The sequence below is a fragment of the Sceloporus occidentalis genome, unplaced genomic scaffold, assembly GCF_023333645.1.
Source record: "Sceloporus occidentalis isolate IW3139 unplaced genomic scaffold, rSceOcc1.0.p SCAF_1, whole genome shotgun sequence".
Classification (NCBI taxonomy): Eukaryota; Metazoa; Chordata; class Lepidosauria; order Squamata; family Phrynosomatidae; genus Sceloporus; species Sceloporus occidentalis.
Window position 1 is genome coordinate 58,178,825 of NW_028316981.1, and position 25,634 is coordinate 58,204,458.

Below are 25,634 nucleotides of genomic sequence, written 5' to 3' on the forward strand. Positions count from 1 at the left end.
ATTGCACAGAGCCAGATCGTGAAAGACTTGTGGCCTTGACAGGGTTATGTGTGTCAGTGGAACAAACTAATCCTTTGCCTGTGGATCTTAAATTCCTAGATAGTGCATACCGTGTTAGCCGAGCTATCAGGTACTATACATTTTTATTCTGAAGCAAACAAAAACAAATATTTTAGCATGCTATATTTTGAAAGAACAAGGCTGCATCTACACTGCAGAATTATTGCTGTTTGACACCCCTTTATCTGTCATGGCTCAATGCTATGATATTCTGGGATCTGTAGTTTTGTGAGATATTTAGTCTTCTGTGTTAGAGCTCTGATGCCACAACAAACTACAGATCCCAGGATTCCATAGCATTGAGCCATGACAGTTAAAGCGGTGTCAAACTGCATTATCCTGTACTGTAGATGCAGCCCAAATGTTTAATATCCCATCAGTTCTTTGTAGTTGACACGATGCATGAATTTAAGTCAGAGGCCTTCTGTGGGCGGGACTCCCGCGCCTGCCGCTGCCACCCCTGGGACTGGCTCCATCCTACTCTGGGTTATACCATTAAATAAATGTCCACCGACATCAAAGCTGATGCTTATAACAGAAATTCAACTTTATTAACTTCACTCACTCAGAGTAACATTAAAGATCTTGCCAACCCAGTTGCCTCACTGGGGTTGGAGAGCCCACGCCCCTCCTTCAGTCCCGCTTGTAGCCGCTCACAGCGTATGCGAACGGGAAGGACGGTAATCCCACGCCGAGGTCTCTCTCTCTACCCGAGCGGTGGACCGGGGCTCAGCAGCAGGGGCTCCTCTACGTGCACGTACTGCCCACTACGACTCTTCCCCTTCTCCTTCCCGACCAACTTCCGGGTTCCACGGTTGTGCCCCCTCGGCTCCTTCCCTCTGTGGGCAGGCTGGATGGGTGCTGAGCACCAGTCCCACTCTCACTCTTCCCCCAGGGCCCAGGTCTTCGCGACCTCTCACCTCTCTACAACTTGTCTCTAGCTCCTCTTCTTTCCCTCTTCCGACCGTCTCTCCGCGTCCCCGTCTTCCGCCAATTCTCCTCCCCCCGGGCGCCTCTCCCTTCCTCCTTATTAAGCCCTCTGAAAGTTTTCCATGCCCCCTGGGTGGAGTCCCTAATTCCTGAATTGTTCCCAGCTGACTTTCCCCCTCTCTTCTCCCGACCTCCCTTCCTCCTGGGTCCCCCAGCCCTTCCCTCGCCCGCTCAACCCGATCTCCTTCTTCTCTTTCTCTACACCTTCAATATTCACTAAGCTTCCTGGGTATTACTCCAGTGTATTCTGTACCTTTTCTGTATAAATTGCTATGACAACACTGATGCAAGAAATATTCCTCCAGGAACCCCACTGTGTCAAGCAATCACTTGAAAACATTTTCATTCTGTTGTATTTTACATTAGGTTAATAAAACAACCTTGCAAAGATAACAGAATAAATATTCAAAGTGTCTGTTTTACAAGGAAATGGGAGTTAAATATATGTAATTTGTCCTTGTAGAATATTATGCTGAAAAGCTTTGTCTAAGTGAAATCCCAGATATTATTTCCAAATATTTTAAGAGTCATAAACAACATGTAATCTAACTTAAAAAAGAGGTAAAAATATAAAAAGTTGTGTAAAACAAAAATGCCAGACTCGGAAGTATGGAGTACTGCCTAACATAGAGTGGGTTCTTGGCATCTACTGGGGTTTGGTTCCAGGACCCACATGGATACCAAAATACATGGATGCTCAAGTCCCATTAAATACAGTGGCCTAGTAAAATGGTGTCCCCAATTGAACTGAACACTGTAATTGAACACTGAATAATTGAACAGTCTCATTAATGTCTGCAGCTAAGTCTATTCTTCCACAGCTTCCATGAACAAAAAATATAGTGAACAAAGAGCTTCCAAGAGATTTAAATTTGTATTAGCACTTTATTCAATGCTAAATGAATGCTTATACCAGCATTTTAAAATGAGCATAGAAACAAATTCATAGAGCAGATTACACATGGTTCCAGTGATTTAATATGATCAGTACATATCCACTGTTGTGCTAGTGGCTGCATTTTATGCCAGTCATGATTTCTGATCTGTTTTAAAGACATCCTCAGATTGCATTTGTTTAGCCTAAAATTCGGTATAAGGGACTCAGATTGGCTTTCTCCCAGTAAGATAAGAATTGGTGAACCAGTCAAAGCTGGTAAAAGGCACTATTAATATTACCTGAGCATTCAGGAACAGTGCTTAGTCCTTGAGCAGCACCAAGCTAAAGTTACTTGATCATTCAGAGAGTGCTACCCCATCTAGAATACGTGGTCCATAATTATTAAGATAAAAGTTTAAAGATATGTGATTATATTTTTGACATCAGTATCAAGATGCCTTAACACTCTGAGAAATCATGTGCTGAGAAATCATCTTCAAGATTATATTGATGATAGCAGGCCATAAATAGCTGAATAATATAAAAATTATTGTGTGCATCTTTATAAAGAGGTATATCCATGATTTGGCTCATATTTATACCTACTTGTTGAAATACACCCCACCCCACCCCATTTAACTTATAGATCATCTCTTCAACTATTTTGTGATACCAGAAATACATAAAACAGAAATTTAAAATAATTCTAACAACACATAAAACATAATTCTAGCAATACATAAGCAAAAACAGTCATAGTATTATTATTTTTTTAAGCCTGTGGCTAGGATTAAGAAATATTTTGCCTGTGTGGAAAATCATTTCCACTTGCAGAACATATCTTCATGCCTTTTGCAAGAGGTAAGATTGCTAAAATTTTATTTGCTCTGCTAAAATGTTTGTATTTCTTTAAAAAAAGTAACATTCCAAGCTCAGAGTAATTGCTTAAGATAACAGAAGCCTAGTCTTCCAAAGGATTTAAAGACAAGACAGAGATGCTCCTGGTCAGTTCTAAGGCAGATCAAGGAATAGGGACCTTGCCTGTGCTGGATGGAGTTACACTCCCCCTGAAATCTCAGGCTCGCAGTTTGGGTGTGCTCCTGGACTCTACTGTGAGCCTGGATGTCCAGGTTTCAGCAGTGACCAGCAGTGCATTTGTACAGTTGTTACTTGTGTGCCAGCTGCACCTGTTTCTTGAAATGTCAGATCTGGCTATGGTGACACATGCCTTGATTATATCCCGTTTGGACTACTGTAACACACTCTACATGGGGCTGCCTTTGGAAACTGTTCAGATACTCCAGTGGGTGCAAAACTCTGCAGCTAGAATGCCGACTGGAGCCAGTTACAGGGAGCATGTTACTTCCTTGTTGAAACAGCTTCACTGGCTACCGGTTCATTTCCGGGCAAGCCAAGACACTTTATTTAAGCAGGCATTTAGTATATAATTCATATCAGGGTGGTTTTTATAGAGCAGTATGCTTTTAACTTTTGTATGGTTTTATGGGATTTTATATTGTGTGTAGAAGATTTTAATTGTTTTGAATTTTACTGAGATATTAAAATGTTTCTATCTGTGGGACCCTCTGGGGAGAAAGGTGGCATACAAATGAAATAAATAAAAATAATAAAATAAAAACTTCCCAGCTACAATCCCATATTTATATCTGCTTTCTAAAATGGTACTTTTTATAATAAATAAATCAACACATTTTGGCACATTCAGTACATCAAGTAAATACTTAATGAGTCATTTTGTGTTAACATTGTGTTGCAAGAGTAAAGGTTTGGCTTTTGAGAACTGGCTAAGATAACAATGCTGAATGCTGAAAACAGAAGCAATGAATTCTAATGATCTCTTTCTAATATATGTGATTGCCAACCTGTGCTGGAGGCAATACACCTAGGCGCGTTACAGACCGCCGGATTGCGGCGGTCTGCTGCCGCCGCCGGTTGCTGCGTCTGGAAATCGTGCTCCTTCTTGCTCCCCGGAAGAGATGCCGCGAGGCACTAGTCACGCACTCACGGTGTCACTTATGGGGCGCCACGTGCGGATGCAGAGTGTCTGTTACATCAATATGGCGGCGGCCGTGTTGAACGGCCACTGCCATTTGTTACAGACTCTGTCCATAATAAGAGTAGGGGCGTCTGGAAGAGACACCCCTTTTTCAAAATGGGACATCCTAAGGACGTCCCTTATGGCAGTGTGTAACGTGCCCTAGATTTTTTTCTTTTTCTTTTTCCTTTTCCACAATATGTTAGTCATTTGTTTTAATAGAACACGTGTTGGCTTTGTATCTTCATCACTTTGTTAATTAGTAATACAGGGGTCTGTGGGTGTTAATGTAGTGGCTAGATGTTTTTAATTTCCCAGAGTGTTGGCTTTGAATACAGTAGAAAAAGGACAACTTCCACCCATCAGCCATGTGGATTGGTGTGATTCAAATTAATTATGGTGATTTATGTGCTATTAAAGCCAATCTGTGGGATGGGGGAAATAAAATTCCTATACAGGTATTTATATTGACGTTTTAGTTCCAGTCAGAGTATACCCACTGTATCTTGTTAAATTAAACCTTGTATAAGTACCATTGATTAAATGGATCAGCTCTGGTTTTGACCTACAGATGGATTTAGTGCCTAATAATAAGAGTGATCCCTAGAAATAAGTCCAATGATTTCTTCTTTGCCTTAGATTTCTTTCAGTGCTGGAATGTCATATTGAGGAGGGGGCAAGCTTGTTTTCTGCTGCTCCAGAGACTTGGACCCGGAACAATGGATGCAAGCTCCAGGAAAAGAGATTCCACCTCAACATTAGGAAGAACGTCCTGACAGTAAGGGAAGCAGCGCAGCTGTGACATCACCATTACGCACCGCGTCTGGTGGGCACACCGCAGCTGCGGCTCCCTTGTCACATGCAAGGGTTGCCGGGCATGTGGGCGCTCTGCCCACCAGGCAACCCTCGCATGTGACAAGGGCGCCTCAAAGGCCCCTCTGTTCCGGGCCTTTGATTCATAAGCAGTACTTTCTTCTGACTCACCCTATACAAGACTGTAGTGTTGATGTCTTTGGGCACTTCCAGATAAACATTTTTATCTTGCATTTGCTCTGTCTCAAACAGGAAATTTTACAATGGGTCCAGATGACAGTTCTCTTCCATTTGTAACCTTTCCTCTAATTTTCTATCACTTCTTCCATCATTTTTCTTACCAGAAAAAATAAACATTAAGGAATAAAAAGATGCAGTAGGTGCAAAATGCCTTTTGATTTGTAGCATTAGGAGCTCTCCATCTGGTAGCATCCCCAGTAGCTAATGCAAGATAAGTGATTTTATCTGTTAAAGGTCATTTGGTTGGTAGGAAATGTAATATGTTCGTGTGATGGTGAGAAAGGGCACCATTGTATGTCTGCAAACCATGCTGAAGAGGGAGATCTGATATACAAGAAATAAATGGAATTTCCTTTTTGCCCTGTCTTGCAGGCCTCAGCAACAGAACAACTTTTCCTTGTTTCCTTCTACCAAGGGATGGAATTTCAGAGGGGTAAGGGATTTTTGTTTTAGTTGCTTGATTTATGTACATATTTTTCTTTCTGACACTGTCATTTCCACCCACCACATGCAATTTGTAATGCAGATCATGGTATGATGAGGTAATTCTGCAAACTAAGACCTTTAAAGGCTGTAAAGATATAAACACACACACACACATAACTGCTTCACTTGTACATTTCACTGCCTGGAAGCCAATTTACTGTAGGTAAGGCACAAGATCCTGTCTCATCTTGGAAGCTATGCAGGGTCATCCCTGGTTAGTGCATGGATGGGAGACCGCTAATGAATACTAAATGCTATGGGCTATATGGAGGGAACTGGCAAAACAACTCTGAGTGTCTTTGCCTAAGAAAACCCTATGAAATTTATGAGGTCTCCATAAGTCAACAAACAGGTGACTTGAAGTCATATACACAGGTCTGCATAATGCTTACATGAGATACTATATTTATGCTGCTGGGATTCTTTTAATCTGTGGAAATTTTCACAAAACAGTGGAATTTATCATGTTTACCTAGGTTATTGTCTTTTCACTCAGTTAATCTTGAATGACACTTAAGCACATTTAACAAAACAATATACATACACATGAAATTATATACCTTCTTAAATGAGACCCTTGTTTCTGAATATCTAGATGTGTGGATTCCCTTAAATCTGGATTGGACTATACATAGAAAATCTAAATGTTACAGGCATTGCAGTAGCTGTCACCTGTTTCTGCTATCCAAAATTTAAAACTGTGTCAGCCTTTAAGTCAAAGAGGTGTATCACATGAGGCAATTATAGTACAATTGCATCTGCATAATAACACCCTCTTTGGGCTTACTACATGATGTCGTTGCTCTTCTGTTGTTGTTTTGTGGGAGGCACTTTTAAAAGTGATTTTTTCACTAACAGAAAAAAATCTGATAATCACCTCCTTTACTGCTTCTGTCACACTGCGACTTCCTCTTCCTCTTTGAGGAAGTTTCCAAATTTGGCTTCTGAGATCTGCAAGTTGAACTGGTTCAGTCACATCTTCTGAAAACTGTCTCAGTCTGTGTCCTCAGCAATTATTCACTTTGAGGCTGGCATAAACTCAGTGCAAGTAATTGGCTGGCTAAATGCTATTATTAAGTATTAGTCAAGGGGAATCATCTTGGTTGCCTCCTGTGGCCTGTGTCCTCTGCTTAGGTCAGACGTGCTTACAAGCAAATGGATGAAAGTACTTTAGTAAATAAAATCAGTATGCTTGGTTTTTCTGTACTGAAAATTATAACAGAAGATTTTGTTAAATGTACATTAGGCTGTGGCTAGGTAGTCAAATACAGTATATTAATTACAAAATGAGGTGCATAAAATCTGTTAAAATTTTTCTGTCCTGATTTTGAGCTGGGATTTCAGGCAGCTAAGTATTTTTGGAGTTTAACAGTTCCAGAATATTGAAGGATTTTTATCTGGCACAGCTAAATGTTCTTATATCAGCTTGGGATGGGACATTTGAGAGATGTGCCTTTGTTTGACAGGTGGTCCATATGGTCTACGAAAGTCTACAAAAACTCTTGTTACCAACTTGGTTAGACTCAAAGGAGCTGCAAGATCCATTTGCATACTGATTTTCCAGACTAACACAACTATGCCTTTGCATTCAAATGTGATATTACTTTTGTAGTGGGGGGGGGCATACATAAATCAAACATTTCCTAGGGGTGTGAGGCATCTAAAAGTTTGGAAACCATCGCCCTGTAGTGTCACTCATTGTTTTATATACTATTGCCATTGGCTTGATGACAGGAAAAGCTCCAAAACTTGTAGCAGTTGCCATGAACATTAAGTAAAAGTTCACATATGGTCAAAGTTCATATATGAGATGTGCAATGGAGAAGGAGCAATGCTGTCTATATTTTGTTTTTAATATCTATTTTGAATGTACCTACCAATGAGACTTTTGTTTTGTAGTATACACAAAACCCAGACTGTATTCTCTTCCACATGGATCCTTTTAGTATCTGACCACTACTTCTTTTTACCACTACCTGTTTTCTTATCATGCCTCCCCCCACAGTTAATTAACTAGAAAATAATTGAAGGGTTACACAATATCATTTAATTGGTAGTGCTGTTAATTTTTCTATTTTGAAACCGCCTTAGATTATTCAACAGGTTTACTGATATGCTGGAAAGCTTCTTAACTCTGGACTGGTAGATTGTTTTAGCCATTTCCTAAAGTTTTGTGTGTTGCCATATGTAATTCTGAAGGTAATAGAAGAGGTTTTTCTAAAAAATGTAGCTAAAAAGCAATATTTTAGGCACTTTGATTGTCATAATTGTTTTTATAGAAATATCTTTCCATATGTTATTAAGAAATGGCAACAATACACAGGTGTACTTTCATATCCAAATATGGTTGCCATTTCCTGTTTTTTGGCAGGAAAATCCCAGAATGGAGGCTCCAAAAATGTCCCAGCCTGGCTGGGCATTTTTGACTCTCCAGTCCTGGATTCCTGCCTTGCTCCAGACCAAATTTTGCCAGTCTCCAGTCTGGAGAAAATATGGCCGGAACAAGGCAGAATGTCTCTTCCAGCTACTCCTCCTCTTCCAAGGTGGACTCTCAGTCCTTCTGCCTCTGCTTGCCTCCTCCCCAGAAGACCCAGTGCGGCCAGCTAGACCTCCCCGGGGCTGGAGGAGGTGGCACCGCACTCGGGGCCTTGGCTGAGGCCTCTTCCAGCCCCGGGGAGGCCTAGCCAGCTATGCTGGATCTTCTGGGGCCTTGGCCGAGGCCCCAAGCATGGTGCTGTCTCCTCCAGCTGGCTAGGCCTCCCCAGAGATAGAGGAGGTGATGCTGCACTTGGGGCCTTGGCCTCAGCCTCTTCCAGCCCCAGGGAGGCCTAGCTGGCTGCGCTGGATTATCTGGGGCCTTGGCAAAAAGGGGGGGGCACTCACAGCAGGAATTCAGAATACTTGCTTGTGCTATGATTTGGTGTACTGAGAAATGGGTTATGAAAGGAAAGCCAAATTTCTGTCAGCAGCTGCATCACACTTAGCGGATCCCTCTGCGTAAGGGGAATTCCGCGTATGCTGAAAGTAATGGGGCTCATGCCCGTGGTATGCGGTAGTGTGTGTGCGGGCGTGCCCCCCATTACTTCTTCTGGGGCGCACAACGGGATCTTCCAGTATGGCGTACCCACGTAAAACACAAGCACGCTGTATAAAAATATTCTGTTTATGGATATTTATAAATTTGACAACCAGCTTCAGGGAGTGGACTATAGATTGTATAGGCTTGGGCAAATAAAAATTTAAGTTTATCTACCCAGTGAGTCTGACATGCTTCCTCTTCCCCTTACTTTTCAAGATGAGAATATCAATCCAAGTCTCAGTGTGTTAAGATAAATGGCAAATTGGGTTCTGGTGGAAAGGAGGATACTTCCATCTGAGGCCTGTGCTTGTTAATTTTTCACATCCTAAATCATTGTCATGAATAGCCCCATAGACTTTTCATAATTTGGTGTTGTGTGCCTTCAAGTTGTTTCCAATTTATGGCAATCCTAAGGTGGACCTATCATGGATCTATCATGAAAGCTCTCCTCCTCTTCCAGCTAGTACAGCACGTCTGCGTTTTACGCGGGCAGGCCATATGTGGCTTTCAGCATACACTGAAAGCCATGCCGGAAGTGCCTGTTGCGCACCCCAGAAGAACTAATGGGGCACAAGCCCCATTACTTCCTATGGGGTTTCAGCATATGTTGATTTCCCCTTATGCGAAGGGATCCGGAACGGATCCCTGCGTAAGGGGAGGGCGCACTGTATGTCTGGAGTGTCAGACAGAATCCATCACTTTGGGGAAATGTTTTAATATAATTTGCACTATGTAAACGAACAGTATTACTGATCTTTACCCATGTTAATATACTCTTGATGTTTACTACTTTTATACTGTAGGAGGATCCTAAGTGTTTTTTATTCATTACTCGTTTTGTTTATATGAACCAACTACTGGAACTATTGTTAACTATAATGAAGAGATTGATTTCTGTTGGAACAGGAGAGTTTGTTTTGGCAAGAAGGCAGAGATGCTATCAGAAACACATTGTGTAGTGTTTGTTTAACGCAAGGTTGAAGCCAGTTCCAAATAAAGTTTAAACGCACTAATAAATCTGTATTTCTCGAAACAGTCAGTCCTCTGTATCTATGGATTCAACTATTTCTGGCTTGAAAATACTGTACAGTAGAGTCTCGATTATCTGACCTTTGGTTATCCGACATTCTGGATTATCCGACATTCCATGCTTGTTAGTGAACACGCATGTGTGCTCACGAAGAAGCATGGAATGTCAGATAATGGCTTGCTTTGTTTTCCTCAGCCAGAAGGGAGTGCGCACACTCCCCACAGGCTGAGGAAAACCAAGCCAGGAAGGGGAGGACTGGGCCCAGTCCTCTCCTCCTTGGCTTGGATCTCCTCAGCCCATGGGGAGTCTGCACACTCCTCGTGGGCTGAGGAGAAACAAGCCGGGAAGGGAAGGACTGGGCCCAGCCCTTGCCTCCTCAGCTTGGATGTCCCCAGCCGGCGGGGAGTGCGCACACTCCCCACAGGCTAAGGAGAAACAAGCCGGGAAGGGGAGAACTGGGCAATGGGCCCAGTCCTCTCCTCTGTGACTTGGATTTCCTCAGCCCGCGAGGAGGCAAGGGCTGGGCTCAGTCCTCCCCTTCCTGACTTGTTTCTCCTCAGCCCACGGGGTGTGTGCACACACCCCACGGGCTGAGGAGATCCAAGCTGAGGAGGCAACGGCTGGGCTCAGTTCTCCCCTTCCTGGATTGTTTCTTCTCAGCCTGCGGGGAGTGTGTGCACTCCCCTCAGGCTGAGGAGACCCAAGCTGAGCAGGCGAGGGCTGGGCTCAGTCCTCCCCTTCCCGGCTTGTTTCTCCTCAGCCTGTGGGGAGTACTCCCCGTGGGCTGAGGAGATCCAAGCCACAGAGGAAGGGAGGAGGGGAAGGGAGGTGAGGGACCTTTGTTCCCAATGGTAGTGTGTGTGCGCAAGTGTGCGCACGTGCTATCATTGGTGACAATCTGGATTATCCGACATATTCGGTTATCTGACTATCAGTCGGCCCGATTATGTCGGACAATCAAGACTCCACTGTATTTAAAAAATATATAAATTCCAAAAGGAAACCTTGAGTTTGCCATTTTATGTAAGGGACAACATTTTACTATGCATTGTATTCAGTGGGATTTGAGCATCCACAGATGTTGGTATCTATGGGTTTTTGGAACCAAACCTCAGTGGATACTAAGGACCCACTGTGTTATGTGATATAGCACACTGTTAATGTAAAGTGAATTCACTAAAGAGGTCATAAATGTTTAGACATTAATATCTTAAGACACAAGTTATTACATGGTTGTTAAATATAGTTGTCAAAGGGATTGACTTCTTTCTCAAGAAGGAGGTCATGTTTTCTTTTAACATTTCTCCTTTTCTGTTGTTAGAAGGGGGCTGGATGAAGATATATGGTAGGTGTATGCAACTTTAGTGGTGAAAGTATACTTCCCTACCCTTTCTTACTTAGACCAGATCCCTCAGCTCAGTACTTTGTAAAGACCATGAATGGGGTGAGCTGGTGAATGAGGAAAGATTACTCCCCTCCCCCAAAACATTTTTGTGATATGGCCTTCTGTGAGTAGATCCAACTCAAAGTCTTCAAAAATAAGCTTGACTAATTCTAAATATTTATTTTATGTGGTGGCATTGTGTTAGGTTTATAAGGCAGAAGAGTACAGGTGCATGACTGGAGGACCATGCTAATTCAGCAAGCAACAAGGATAGGCGATAGAAACAGAAAAGGAGAAATATTTATTTATTTTAATGTCACACGTTCAGGCTTAATTAGAGTAGAATATTAGGACTAAGGAGTTGTATGAAGGTTTTAGTTGGTTGACTGTATAGCTGATCCTAATGAAATCTGCATAAATTTCTCCAAATAAACCAACATTTTTGGAGAGTAAAGGATACTTTATCTGAATATACATGTGTATATCTCAGCAAGCAACTTCTTATAATACTTTCATCTGATAGTAATTTCATTGTAGCCGTTGTGTAGTTTGTATTAATTTTTTTTAAAAAAATCTGCTGTTGGATCAGGACAAATGTGTTGTTATTAATAAATGCAACTGATTATCAAGTAAGCAATCCCATAAAATATTTAAATGAACCTATTTGACACAATTAAGTGAGAAGCTTGTTTATTGAATAGGCCAAATATAGAACTCAAATATGTGTAACAGAAGTAATGGTGGTTGCTAGTTACCACACTAACTATTATACAGCACAAGCATGCAAAGGTGTCTTGTAGCATCTTTAAGGCAAACTAAAAGAAGAGAGTTGGTAGATAAGTTTCACAGACTTCAGTCTACTTCCTCAGATACATGGAGTGAAGTGCCTAGGAAATGACCTTTATAGCTATGAATATACAAGTTGTATGTGTGAATAGCAACAGAAATGCAAACTTGTGGTTATGGTTATGAAATGACGAGTTCAGTTTTAATCATAATACAATCATAGTGTTGGAAGAGACCACAAGCGCCATCCAGTCCAACCCCCTGCCATGCACCCCTGACAGATGGCCATCCAACCTCTGTTTAAAAACTTCTAAAGCAGGAGACTCCACCACACATTGAGGGACTGTGTTCCACTGTTGAGCAGCTCTTACTGTCAGGAAGTTCTTCCCTATGTTGAAGTGGAATCTCTTTTCCTGTAGTTTGAATCTGTTGCTCTTGGTCCTATTATGGCATAGTGTTTAAATGCTTGTACTGCAAGCCACTCACTCACAAACCGCACGGTTGTGAGTTCAATACCAGCCAGGGGCTCAGGGTTGACTCAGCCTTGCATCTTTCTGATGTCACTAAAATGAGTACCCAGCTTGTTGGGGGCAGTTGGCCTATACATTATAAACCGCTTACAGAGTGCATAACTCCACTTATAAGCAGTATAGAAATGTACTTTCTATTGGTGTTGCTATTCTCTGGAGCTGCAGAAAACAAGGCTGCTCCATCCTCAGTATGATTGATATACAGCGCGCCCGCTCCATACGCGGTTGCGCCATATGTGGCTTCAGGTTTACGCGGAAGCCATGCTGCAATGTATTGAATGGTGCACTCACCCATGGCGCACGCACACTGCACCACCACTAGCACAAGCCCCATTCTATTGAATGGGGCTCGAGCTTATGCCTCCTTTGCACCAGAACCCAATTTGCCATTTATCTTCACACATTAAGACTTGGATTGAAAAGGTATTTCCCTTACGCAGGGGGAGGGGGTCTGGAACAGATTCCCGCGTAAGGCAAGGCTCCACTGTTTGATGGTTGTTGGGAGACAAAGGTAAGAGGGAAGATATTGCCTAAAGCCAAGGTGAGTAGATAACCATATGAATGGTGGATAGAGTTATTGGAATGTAGTCTGGGAACCAAAAAGGAGATGTGATAGACAGCCCACATGAAGCTGGGGTGTTAACTAGTGTTATAATAGGTGTAGTGTGCCAGGAAACCGTAGTCTCTGTTCAACCCACTGTTGATGGATTAGAGTTTGTAGATTTACCCCAATTCTGCTGTTTCTCTTTCCAGTTTTCCTTTGTTGTTTTTTTGTTCAAGCACTCGTGTTCTGAGGTCCAACATGTAATGCACAGGAAGACTGAAGTGTTCTGCATCTGGGTTTTTTTGTTTTTGTTTTTGGTGAATTTTCATTCCTAATGTCTGATAGATGTCCCTTTCCTCCTCTGGCACAGAGACTAGCCTGTTTGCCTAAAGTAGAGTGCTGAGAGGCATTGCTGGTAGAGGATGGCATATCTCATGTTAGTTAATGAGCAAGTGAAAGTACCTCTAATATTGTGGGTGATGTAATTAGGTCTTCTTGTGACATTTCCCGAATAGATGCATGGGCAGAGTTTGCATCTGGTTTGTGGCACAGTTTTGTACTTGTCTCCCTTTCTGTGTTGTGTCTACTCCTGTAGGTAAATAACTGCTTGAAATTCAGAAGCTTATGTAAGTAAATAAACACCTGCTACCAAGTGCCCATGAGAGAGCAGCCATCCTGCATGGATTGTAGTTCATTGATGAGTGGTCTCAGTTGGGAACAGTATATGACCACTAGTGGAGTTCTGCCGTTTTCTTTCTTTATTCTGTTATGTAATGGATTAGTCCTGGTACAACTTGTTGATTTGCTGTTTTTTTAAAATTTTCTATGGTAGGTACTGTAGCTTGAAGAATGCTTGTTGTAATTTCATGAGTTTAGTGCCCCTTTCTTGTTGGTCTGAGTAGATGTGATTGTATCAGAGTGTAAAATATGGATCGGGTAATGTGTTCATGATGGAAACTGGAGGCATGCAAATATATGTAGTGGTCAGTGGGTTTGTCATATTGTGTGGTGCTTACATGTCTGTTGTGTGATCCAAAAAGTGAACTTATTATGTTGATAGTTCCATATAGAGATTGATGTTGGGGTGGAATTTGAAATTCTGGAGAAATGTGTGAGTGAGTCCTCTCTGGCCTCAAACACATGGCTCAAAAGGGCCACTGTCAGGCCGATCCATGGTTGGAGCACACACATGACACGCCCCTGGATTGCGTGGAGGCTGCGCTGGGGCCACCTAATGCAGCCCAAACCCAGCCACAAAAGGAGTGGTTTCTTTTTGCTCCTTTTCATGACCCATTCAGAACTGCAACAGTGGCCACCCTCAGGACTGGAGTGTCTGATTGCCATAGTTCCATGGCAGTCCCACAGCAATCGGGGCAGGAACGTCCTCTAGTCGCTCCTTTTGCCCTATCTGCTTTGCCCCTTAATGAGTCCAAATTATGATGGTATCATCAGTGTACCTCAGAAAGAGGAGAAGTTTTTGGGTGCAGGAGTTATGGAAGCATTTTCTGACATGAATGAAGATGTTGGCATGTGTGGTGCTATGCATGTGCTCATGGCAGTACTGTTAACTTGAAGGTATATGCTAATACCAAAAGTGAAGTAGTCATGTGTGAGAAGAGTGGCAAACCTTGGAAGTTGGTCTGCTATAGTCCCATCTGGAATACAGCCTAAACAGTATGATATAACTTTTTAATAACATTCTTTGCTCAAGCTATTTTAATGTCTACTTGGAAATACTTACAATAATTGTCCCCAAAGAAGGACTAGTGAATCTCAGTATAGGCTGGTTGGTTTGTTTAGTTTGGACATGCATCCTGTTTCTTCAGACACAGTGAATCTTTCGTTTTGCTAGTTCCTTTCCTTACTGCACAGATGATTGGTGTAATCTGCATAGGAACAAAACTGATGACTGAAGGCATCACCAGTCTGGTACCCATTAAATGTATCAGACTGTAGCACAGTTCTTTCAAGACAACATATTTGACTGGGATGTTATATCCAACACAGCTGGAGGGCACCAGATTAGGAAGAATTCCTGTAGAAGTTTCCTGTACCAAGACTGTTAAGGTACAATTTACTTCTTTCTCCTTTCTAATAGGGGAGAAAGCAAGAGGAGTGGCAAGTGCAAATGGCCTTTTAATAATAGCTTTCAGAGCACGAACAAATGTGATTACTCATCAGTGACTCAGCCTATCAGTTCCAAATTTAAGTGATAATTAAATAATTTTGATGCTGAGAACTTGCAGTATTGTCAATAAACATAGACTAAACATTTAAAAACTAGGCTGGAATCACATTCCCAATTACATCTACATTTTAAATTTTAATTCGACACACAAGTTTTAGCTGCCTTGCACATGAGATATTTTCAGTAGAAATATTTTCATGATTAATATATCCCTTTTATAATTTGCTGTAATATCTTTTCAGACAGAGGTAAGACTAAAATAAAAACCCCACATATCCAAAGGCATGAGTCTTTTCATTTTGTCATTCGTTTATTGCAGTGAGATTGTTCCAGAGTTATTTTCTTCTCTAATGTGCTTATATTGATATAGCATAGTAGGACTGTAAGATGTGGTGCTACTGCAGTTGTGGATCCATTGAAATCTACAGTTGCACACTTACTAGGTGGCCTTAGGCAAGTTGCAGTATGAAGATAATAGTGACCTACATGCTTCATTTGTAGTTGGGATTCCTCATAAAATATGTGTTAAGAATTTGGGCTCTATATGAATGTGGGCAGGACAGTCCTGTCTGTAAGTCATGAAATTTCAGGTTCAGAATGCTGACATGTCCCATGCCCAGCTGCTCTCCTGTGTTTTTTTTTTAAATTTACTTATTTCTTGTTGCAAGTGCTGGGATGAAAATTATTTCTATAAATTTCCATGGATACAACTGGGGATGCAGGCCTCAAAGCCCTCCTTTCTCCTTCTCCTCTCTGACATCAGAAAAGTAGGGACAGGATAGTCCCTACTTTCCTCCAAAGGCAAACTGATTTGCCTTAAAAAGGTAAAGGTATTCCCCATTGACAAGGTTGTCAAGTCATGTCCAACCATAGGGAGCAGTACTCATCTCTATTACTAAGCCAAAGAACCAGGGTTGCCAGAGGTTATGCTGTGATCATGTGGGCAGCATGATTGCACAGAAGGCTGTTTATCTTCCCACCGGAGTGGTACCTATTTATCTACTTGCATTTGCATGCTTTCAAACTGCTAGTTTGGCAGAAGTAGGGACTAGTGATGGGAGCTCAACCTATCCCGCTGCATCCGGGCCTCGAATTGCCAACCTGCCAATCTTGCAATAAACAAAGTCAGTGTCTTAACCACTTGAGCCATCACATCTTATGCTAGACTTATCTCTGTACCCTTAGAAGGGTGATTTAGTCTTCAAGCTTGTAGGATGCAGTTAGGGAACATAGGATTGCATGGCAAGTAGCACTTTTCTGTCATATTTCATTTCAGAATGAAAAGTATATTTAATATAAGATAAAGAAAGTTCTGTACGATTCTAATGCTTTGATTGAGATTTCCTGCATGGTAGGGGGTTGGACTGGATGGCACTTGTGTTCTCTTCCAACTCTACGATTCTATGAATCTATGAAAATCAGAGATAAGCAAGAAGAGTTAATAGTTTACACTGCTCTGAGGTTTTAAACTTATTTCTCTTAAATGTTATGAGTCAGCTTTTCTGAGATAAGGCAGCTCAAAAAATTAAATGGTTTCCTCCTGGTGGGCCTCTTAAAATATTCTACTGATATGTATTGGATAGTTCTAAAAGGTTTCAGCTAGACTGCTTTCTCATCATAGGTGTGGTTTGTTGTTAAAAGTAAAAATGCTGAGCATCTGATATAAACCTGTCACTTCCTTGCTATTCTGCATACAAAAGATACTAAAATTTATAAGCAGCATGTGATATGAGAGATAAATACAACTGTGACCCACCCTCTGAAAGTAAGTGCCATGCTGTTACATTACAGATTTCCCATTGTTAATTATAGTCTGGGACAGGGTGTTACTGTGTCGTCCTGTTGCCAGTTCTTTGTGAGCAACAGATGAACTTGACCTCTCTTCAGTTCCACTCAGTTGAGAAATGGGCAGTTTGTTTTATTCCCCTCCCCTCCTTCTTGTTTATCATCTGGGGGTCATTAGATGTTCTGATCATTCTGATGTAAGTATATGTGCTAAACAACCTACCTAGTAACAATTTTGTATGCTCAGTTTGGCTCACGGAGCAGTTTGGGGGTCCGTAGCTTTTTGAAAAGCATTCCTGATTTATTATCATAGACAGCTGAACATTGTCAGCAAGTGCAGCTCTATAATTTTTTCATGGGCTATACATACTTAACATGCCACATTGGAGACTCTGAATGGGCAGATGTATCATATTTTGTTCATTATACAGCCACAACCCTATCTGTCTCTCTGTGCATTTTTTTTTTGAAAAACCAAAAGTACCTGTGTCATCGAAGGAAAAAAAAATCACAAGGTTCATTAGGCCAACTTAAAGATGACAGAAAGCCAACATGGTGTATTGGTTTGAATTTTGGACTAGGATTCCTGGAATTTAGGGTTCGAATTGTACCTCAGCAGTAGAAACCCACAGCATGGCCTTGGGCAGTTAAAGTAGTACCATAGTGCTATCTATGTTTGTGCACTGTGAAAGGGCTGCAGAATATGTGAGAACAAACCCACATGCTTTCAGGGACTCTAAATTGGCTCCTTCAAGGAAAGAACGAAAAATGCCAATCTCCATTAAAGCCCTTTCCTCAGCGGCCGGAAGCATCTACAAACAAAAAGCGTATTTGCTCATGTTTTGAAGAACAGCTGAATTTTGTATTTCTTGTAATCACTTACCCCTTTTCCTAAAAGCTAATCAATTCTCCTGTCTCATGATAGACGCTAACCACCTTCCACACATGGGAGCCAGCCACTGTTAGGGGCTCTTGTATTGAAATTTAAGAATTAATATTTTTGTCTATCTCCTTTTCTATCCCAAGATGGATTTCCTGAAACAATAAATGTAAGTTTTTCTTTTTCCTTTTTAAACTTACAAGAGCATTCTGAGTATTTTTTTTCTGTTTCTACCACAACTTCATATTGCACTGGCTTCACTGCACACCACTTTATATAGATACCAATTATTTATGGGTTGAACTTACTTGCTAATTAGCTTACTTGCTGTTCACCGCTATGATCTTGGAATAGCGGTATATAAATAAAACAAATTATTATTAATTATTATGATTGCACCTTATGGAATCGTAGGATTTGGAGGTTGGTGATACACTAGAATGGTCTGGATGAGAATTCTAAATGCCCTTCCCTGAACTACAAGTCCCAGGATTCCATAGGATGGAGCCATGGCAACTACAGTTAGCCCTCCGTTTTTGCGGGGATCCGTTCTCCTCCCCCCCACGAAAACAGAGGCTTGTGCATATCCAAGCCCCATAGACTTGAATGGGGCACATGACCGCGAGTGTACGTAAGGTGCATGCCACGGGGGCAAACCCATTGGAAATAATGGAGGTTGCCCCTCCGTGAGTATTCATGGTCACGAATCCCAGATCTGTGAGTTAAGAAGGGCGACTATATAGTGGAATCATAGTACAATAATTGTGTAGTGTGAAAGGGACCATCAGATTGAAGTTGATTTGGGGGAGGCTTTCTGGGTGTTTCCTAATGAAGCTTGGTTGGTGTACTTAGGGCATCAAGATGTAAAGTAATTATGCAATGTTCATTGAGACAGTTCTGTATATGGCTATCTTTAAAAAAATACTGCCTCATGCACAAGAGTTCAGCTGTTTCATTAGCTAGGTAAATGGCACATATTATGCTGTTCTACTTGTGGTTTGAATTTTAATCTGAATAAAGACAGATGGATTGATTATACAGTGGACCCTTGTTATATGCTGGGGTTTGGTTCCAAGATCTCCCGTGGATAACAAAATCTGTGTATGCTCAAGTCCCATTAAATATAATGACATACCAAAATGGTGTCCCCTATAAAAAATGGAAAATCAAGGTTTGATATTTGAAATTTATACTTTTTTGAACATTTTCAAACCATGGATGCTTGAATCCATGTATAAGAAGGGCTGACTGTACTTGGAAGGCTTTGTTTTGGTATACTTTGGCCTACTTTACATCCTTTAAAGCTATGGACTGAATATGGTGACAGTACGTCTGATAGTCCTGATGAGAAATCTGTACTTAGTACAAGAAGCTACTATTAGAACAGAATATGGAGAAACAGAATGGTTCCCAATTGGCAAATAGGCCAGGCAAGGCTGCACACTATTACCCTACCTGTTCAACTTGTATGCAAAAAATATCATACAAAGACCAAGGTTAGACTTAGAAGAAAAAGGAGTAAAGATAGGGGGAAGGAACATCAACAATCTAAGACTTCGGTTCCCAACCTGTCCTTTGAGGAGCCCTTAGGGCTCCGCATGCACTTTGCAGTTGCTCTGCAGTTGCTCCAGGAACACGAAAGAAATAAAAATGGAATGAAATTAAAGAATAAGAACATATTCTTATATATTGTCCTAAACACCATTAAGTTGTAAAACATAGGGTAGGCCTCTCAGGGGCTCCACCATAGAAAGACGGGCTCCGTGAGTCAAAAAGGTTGGGAATCCCTGATAAGCAGATCTACTATCAGAAAACATCATGGACTTGGAACAATTCCTAAAGCAGGCTAGGGAAGAAAGCACAAAGGTAAGCTTGTTGCTGAACACAAACAAAGGAGCCCTGGTGGCGCAGTGGTTAAATGCCTGTACTGCAGCCATTCACTCAAAACCACAAGGTTGCGAGTTCAAGACCAGCAAAAGGGCCCAAGCTCGACTCAGGCTTGCATCCTTCCGAGGTCGCTAAAATGAGTACCCAGACTGTTGGGGGCAAATTAGCTTACTAGCTAATTAGCTTACTTTCTGTTCACCGCTATGATCTTTGGAATAGCAGTATATAAATAAAAACAAAACAAAACAAAAATAGGATCTACATAAATTCAACCTAGACAATGAGGAAATCAGAATAGTTAAAAGAGCTCCCATATCTTGGATCAAACATTGATCAGAATGGAGACTGCAGTCCAGAAATCAGAAGAAGACTAGGGTTTGGGAGGCATCTATGAAGATACTAGACAAGATCCTGAAGTGTAAAGATACATAATTCAATACCAAAGTTAGTATTGTCCATGCCAAAATCAACTCATTTGAGATGTGGTGCTTAGAGAAGAGTGCTGCGAATACTGTGGACTGCTAAAAAGACCAGTGGATGGATTCTAGAGCAGATCAGGCCCAAACTCTCCCTGGAAGAAAAGATGATTAAATTGAGGTTGTCAAATTTTTGCCATATCATAAGAAAGGCTAGAAAAGACTATAATGTTTGGTAAAGTGGAGGGCAATAGGAAGAGAGGAAGAGCACCTTCCAGATGGATAGACTCAATCAAAGAAACCATGCCCATGAATCTGCAGGAGCTGAGCAGGGTGCTTGAGGATAGGGTGACTTGGAGGTCTCTCATACATACAGTTGCCATGGGTTAAGGTCAACTCGAAAGCAATTAACAACAACAACAACAACAACAAAGTGTTAATTCAGTTTAAGCCATGTTCCTTCCCTGAAAGTGCTTTGATGGCTGAGCAATTTAATTTTATTAACTATGTAGCATACAGCTGACCCTTTCCTTTCCTTTTTACTAACCAATTGGCTCACAGGGCCTCAGTCTAGATTGGAACTTTGCATATGTGATGTTGAAACCTTGCCATGCAGCCACTCAGCTAAATCCCACTCCCCTGCAGAGGCTTAAAAAATGAAGAGAAGAAAAAAGCTTGTATTAGTTCCAGTGAATGCTTTCTATTTTTTCAGGCAGTCCTACAGGGAAGGTAGGTTAGGAAAACAAATGGCTAGTGGGGGAGACAATATCAGTCACAGTAATTTGGACTGGAGGTTTGTACACTTATTTGTAGGTAAATAAGAAAAAGAAGACTCAGTTGTTTCCAGCGTATTTAATGTATCATGAAATTTAGCCCTGGGATGAGTTTGAACAAATGTGCCATTCAGTACAACCACATTTGTCAAGACAAGCGCTTCTGTAGAGTGTCACTGAGGGACTTAAAAGAAATAATAGTTGTGCTTCATGTTTTTTTAAAGAAATAGATAAATGTGAGAGGAGTAAATGTTTGTAAGTTGATACCTGAGTAGGCATTAAAAGTGGATTGTGTAATTCTGCAGTATTATAAAATTGTTTGTGTTCTCACTTAAACACCAGCTTCAGAGAAGATCTATTTCCTCAAGACTGCAGCAGGGGAGGAAAGGATAAATTCATTCTCCATATCTGATCTAATTCTGTTAATTACAAGATCCTATAGTTATGCCAAACTGTATTTTAAAAAAACCTGGACATTAAACACAAAGATACATTTAATGTCTACTTTGGTCAGGCAATACATGTACCATATATAATCGTGTATAACTCCGCCTCATGTATACGTTGAGGGCAGGTTTTGGGGCAAAATCATGGATTTTGATACGACCCGTAGATAAGTCGAGGGTCAAACTCAGGGGCATGTAACAAAGGATCTAAACTTAGGCGGGAAAACATAACTTGGCTCCCTCCTTCTCCATCTCTGGACTGCTCCCCAGGGTCACAGTCTGGGCATGCAAAATGTGGACACAAACCTCCAATTTCCCTCCTTTCCCCACAACTTTCCCCAAGGCTGATGGCTTGCAAAAAGGGGGGCACAGACCTCTGATTTCCCTCCTTTACCCACAACTTTCCCCAAGGCTGCTGGCTTGCAAAAAGGAGGACACAGACCTCTGATTTCCCTTCCTTCCCCACAACCTTCCCCAAGGCTGCTGGCTTGCAAAAAATGGGGACACAGACCTCCAATTTCCCTCCCTTCCCCACAACTTTCCCCAAGGGCTTGCAAAAAGGGGGGCACAGACCTCTGATTTCTCTCCTTTACCCAAGGCTGCTGGCTTGCAAAAATGAGGACACAGACCTCCGATTTCCCTTCTTTCCCCACAACCTTCCCCAAGGCTGCTGGCTTGCAAAAAAAGGGGACACAGACCTTCGATTTTCCTCCTCTCTCTCCTCCCTTCCTTCTCCACAGCTTTCCCAAGCCTCACGGAGAAGTATTACTGTATTGACTTGTCTATACATCTACCTAGGATTTTGGAGCCCATTTTTAGGCTTAAATTTTTTACATGTAGATGAGTATATGCGGTATATCAAAAATATCTTTCTGAAAATTATCCCAGCTGCTGCACACTCTTTTACAGCTTCTTATCTCCAAAGGTAGTTACTAGCATGAGAAGTAGTAATTTTTGGCAATGTCCTCCATTGCCCCATCACCCATGTCACTTTTTTTAACATGAGGTTTTACATGAACAAGTCAGCTCTAGTAAAAGTTAGAATCAGCTATTGAAACCAAGATCCTGATTTGATCCTGGTATGTCGCATTTACTACTACATAATGTGGGAAGGGGAGATGCTTCCTTCGTCGAGATACAAGGTTGAAAATCTTCTTTAGAGTTACAGGAACATGTTACTGGTCCTTAGCAGCAGGATGCTCAAAGAAGTTCTTGCCCTAATGTATACTGATGGGTGTGTATGCAAGAAAAGTATGCAAGTATATCTCTTGCTGTTTCCCTGTGTGCATGAAATCAACTCATAAAGGAGTCTGTAAGCACACCTACAACTGTCAATGTCTGTTTTAATAAACTGCTTTCAGTGAGAATACTAACAATTTAAACTAGTAATAAAGATTACAGAATAGATTGAAGTCTTCAGAAATGGAACATTTGAAAAATGTTTTTATAAACCTTTATCCAGTTTGGTCCAGTCTATTTCATGGAATCATAGAGTTGGAAGAGACCAAGAGGGCCATGCAGTCCCCTTCAATGCAGGAATAAAAAAACCACAGCAATCCAGATAGATGGCCATCCAGCCTCTGTTTAAAAAAAACCTCCAAAGAAGGAACTTCCACTACAGTCTGAGGCTGCCTATTTCCCTGTTGAAAGCTCTTACTGTCAGGAGGCTCTTCCTAATGTTGAGGTGGAATCTCTTTTCCTGAAGTTTGAATTCATTGCTCTGTGTCCTAGTCTCTGGAGGAGCAGCAAACAAGCTTGCTCTTTCTTCCATATGACATCCTTTCAAATACTGAAATATGGCAATCATATGACTTCTTAATCTTTTTGCCTTTTTTAAACATACCCAGCTTCCTAAGCCTCCCAGGGCATGGTTTCCATACATTTCCCCATTTTGGTTGCCCTCCTCTGGACACATTCCAGCTTCCACATCCTTCTTGAATTGTTGTGTCAGAACTGGACACAGTATTCCAAGTAAGGACTGACCAAGGCAGAATAGAATGGCACTATTAGTTTACACTCCTGCTGATGCAGCCTAGAATCATATTGGCTTTTTTAGCTGTCACATCACATTGTTGACTCATGTTCACCTTGTGGTCTACTAAGACTCCTAGATCACTGCATTGTTCAGTCTTTCGTTTTGAATAGATGGCGGTTTCCTGTAATGATATTTGGCTATGGAGGGAGGAGTAGTTGTAGAAAGAACGGAAGGAGAAATGTAAGGGCTTTGTGTGGTATACAGATAAAGCTGTAAGAGTTATATTGTTTCTTAAACATCTTTGAAGTCTGAATATGTGCACATTTAAGTAAGTACATCATGGGGTGGTGCTGCTTTTTGATGCACCATCAGGTAAGTTAGGCTTTTGAGACTAGTTTTTGTGCTCTGAAGATGTGTTAATAACTATTCTTTTCATAAATGCATGACTATCAAGTTTTAATTAAAAGTAGACTTTACAGCCTGTAGGAAGAATGCTTCTCTGAACAGGCTTCATTTACTGTGGTTCTGTAGAGTTGTACTGTAGTTTTTTTATGACTGTCATTCACTTACTAATAATCATATTATTAAAGTGATAAAGTAGCAGATGGGCATCATATGGTTATTAATCTGTCAAGTGCTTTTTTTTGGGCTGTGTGCAAGTGCAGGGGGGTGCAGAGGGTGCGGATTATACCCCTTAGGAGAAGTGATACCACTGTTCTCCAAACATCTGCTTTTGGGCAGAAATGAGCTGTGGCATTTGCCTGCATCCCTTTAATACTCTAAAGAGGTGGTGTGAGTGGAGTAAGGCTTAGTGGAGGTAAAAAACAAGAGGTTTTTTAAAAATATAAATTTTAAATTTCAAATTTTGATTCTTTAAATTAAATTTTAATTCTTTAATTCAGTTTATTAAAACAGATATCGACACTTGTGGGTATGTAAATGTTAAGAGATTAAACAGGCACCATTATAATCAAATTTCCTGACAAATTTGTTCCTTTCAGTTATGTGGTTCTTTTCATTGGTTTCCTGGTAATGAACCATAAATACCTGACCCTGCTTACAGACTCCTTTATGAGTTGATTTCATGCACATAGGGAAACAGCAAGAGATATACCATATATACTTGACTGTAAGTTGAGAAATTTGTGCCCCAAAATGGACTCCAAAATCCTAGGTAGACTTATACATGGGGCAATACAGTAAAATAGTAAGCAGATGGGAGTAAAAGAGACTCACCGGAGGAAGGTTGACCAAGCAGAGTCCTCCCATGTGGAGCCTGGAAGGAGGGGTTTCAGGAGAGGGCTCTGCCTGGTCAACCTTCCTCCAGTGAGTCTCTTTTATTAATCCTCCTATGCCCCTAAGTTTTACCCTCAACTTATCCACGGGTCACATAAAATTCCCTGATTTTGGCCCCCAAAGCTGCCCTCGACTTATACACAGAGTCGACTTATACTTGAGTATATATGGTACTTGCTAATACAACCACCTCTGAATATTCGTTGCCTAAGAAAACCCTATGACATTCATGGGGTCGCCATACATTGACTGGCCTCTCAAAGACACATGTATATACACCATCACTATATTCTTTCTATTGAGCTCTGACAAATTGGTTTTGAGTGATTTTGGATCTGGTTGATCTTAGTGAACAGTTCTTGTCTTTAACATCACAACTTCTAAAATGATATACCAATTGAGATTTTGAATTACATTTTATGTTAGTCTACCTATTTTTATTTTCCAGTTATAAGATACACTGAATACGCATGACTTGAAAAATAACTTAAAATTCTAAATATATATTTACAATCAAAGCTTGTTGGTTTTGGAATTCCTAAGAGCCCAGTTTAGTTCTGGTTGCTGTTGTAACATACTTTTATGTTTCTGCTTTCTGATATTTCCATTTGTGATCAAAATTTTATTTCAGCAATAATAATCTGCAGTGTTTAAGCATCTGCTAAAAATGTATTATTCATGGATTTACATTGGCAGCTATCTTGTAAGCCAGTGAAATTGTGTTCTTAGCTTATATGTGAGTGATATTTGTGATTATAATATATTTGCATTAGATATAAAGATATTCATGAAAGATATTCGTGGTTTAGAAAATAGTTCTCCAAATTCGATATAAGCTAATTATCATAATGAGTCAGCTTGTTTTCCTTTGATATAAATGTCTAGTTGATAAGTTACTGTCCAAAAGTATTCCATTAAAAAAAGTAGAAACCTCCTAAAAATCCATCCTGTAATAGTTTGAATGGTATATGAAAGTGAGATGATGTCACAAAGTGATATTGTTTAGCTGTTTTTAAGATTTGCAGTAGTCATAGCAACAATTGCTCAGGATAAATTTGCACAGTTGTTTATCATGATTAATCAGGTTATGATTAATTCATTTATTATAATAAA

General features: G+C 40.9%; 1 long non-coding RNA gene across 1 annotated transcript in view; it reads left to right on the forward strand.

Annotated features, from left to right (window-relative positions):
• LOC149321455 (uncharacterized) overlaps window positions 1-25,634 on the forward strand; it is an 88,447-nt gene that overhangs the window by 44,981 nt on the left and 17,832 nt on the right. The window contains exon 2 of the long non-coding RNA XR_016281011.1: window positions 5,409-5,469. This is a non-coding gene — a long non-coding RNA (uncharacterized LOC149321455). The remainder of the gene's footprint in view (window positions 1-5,408; window positions 5,470-25,634) is intronic.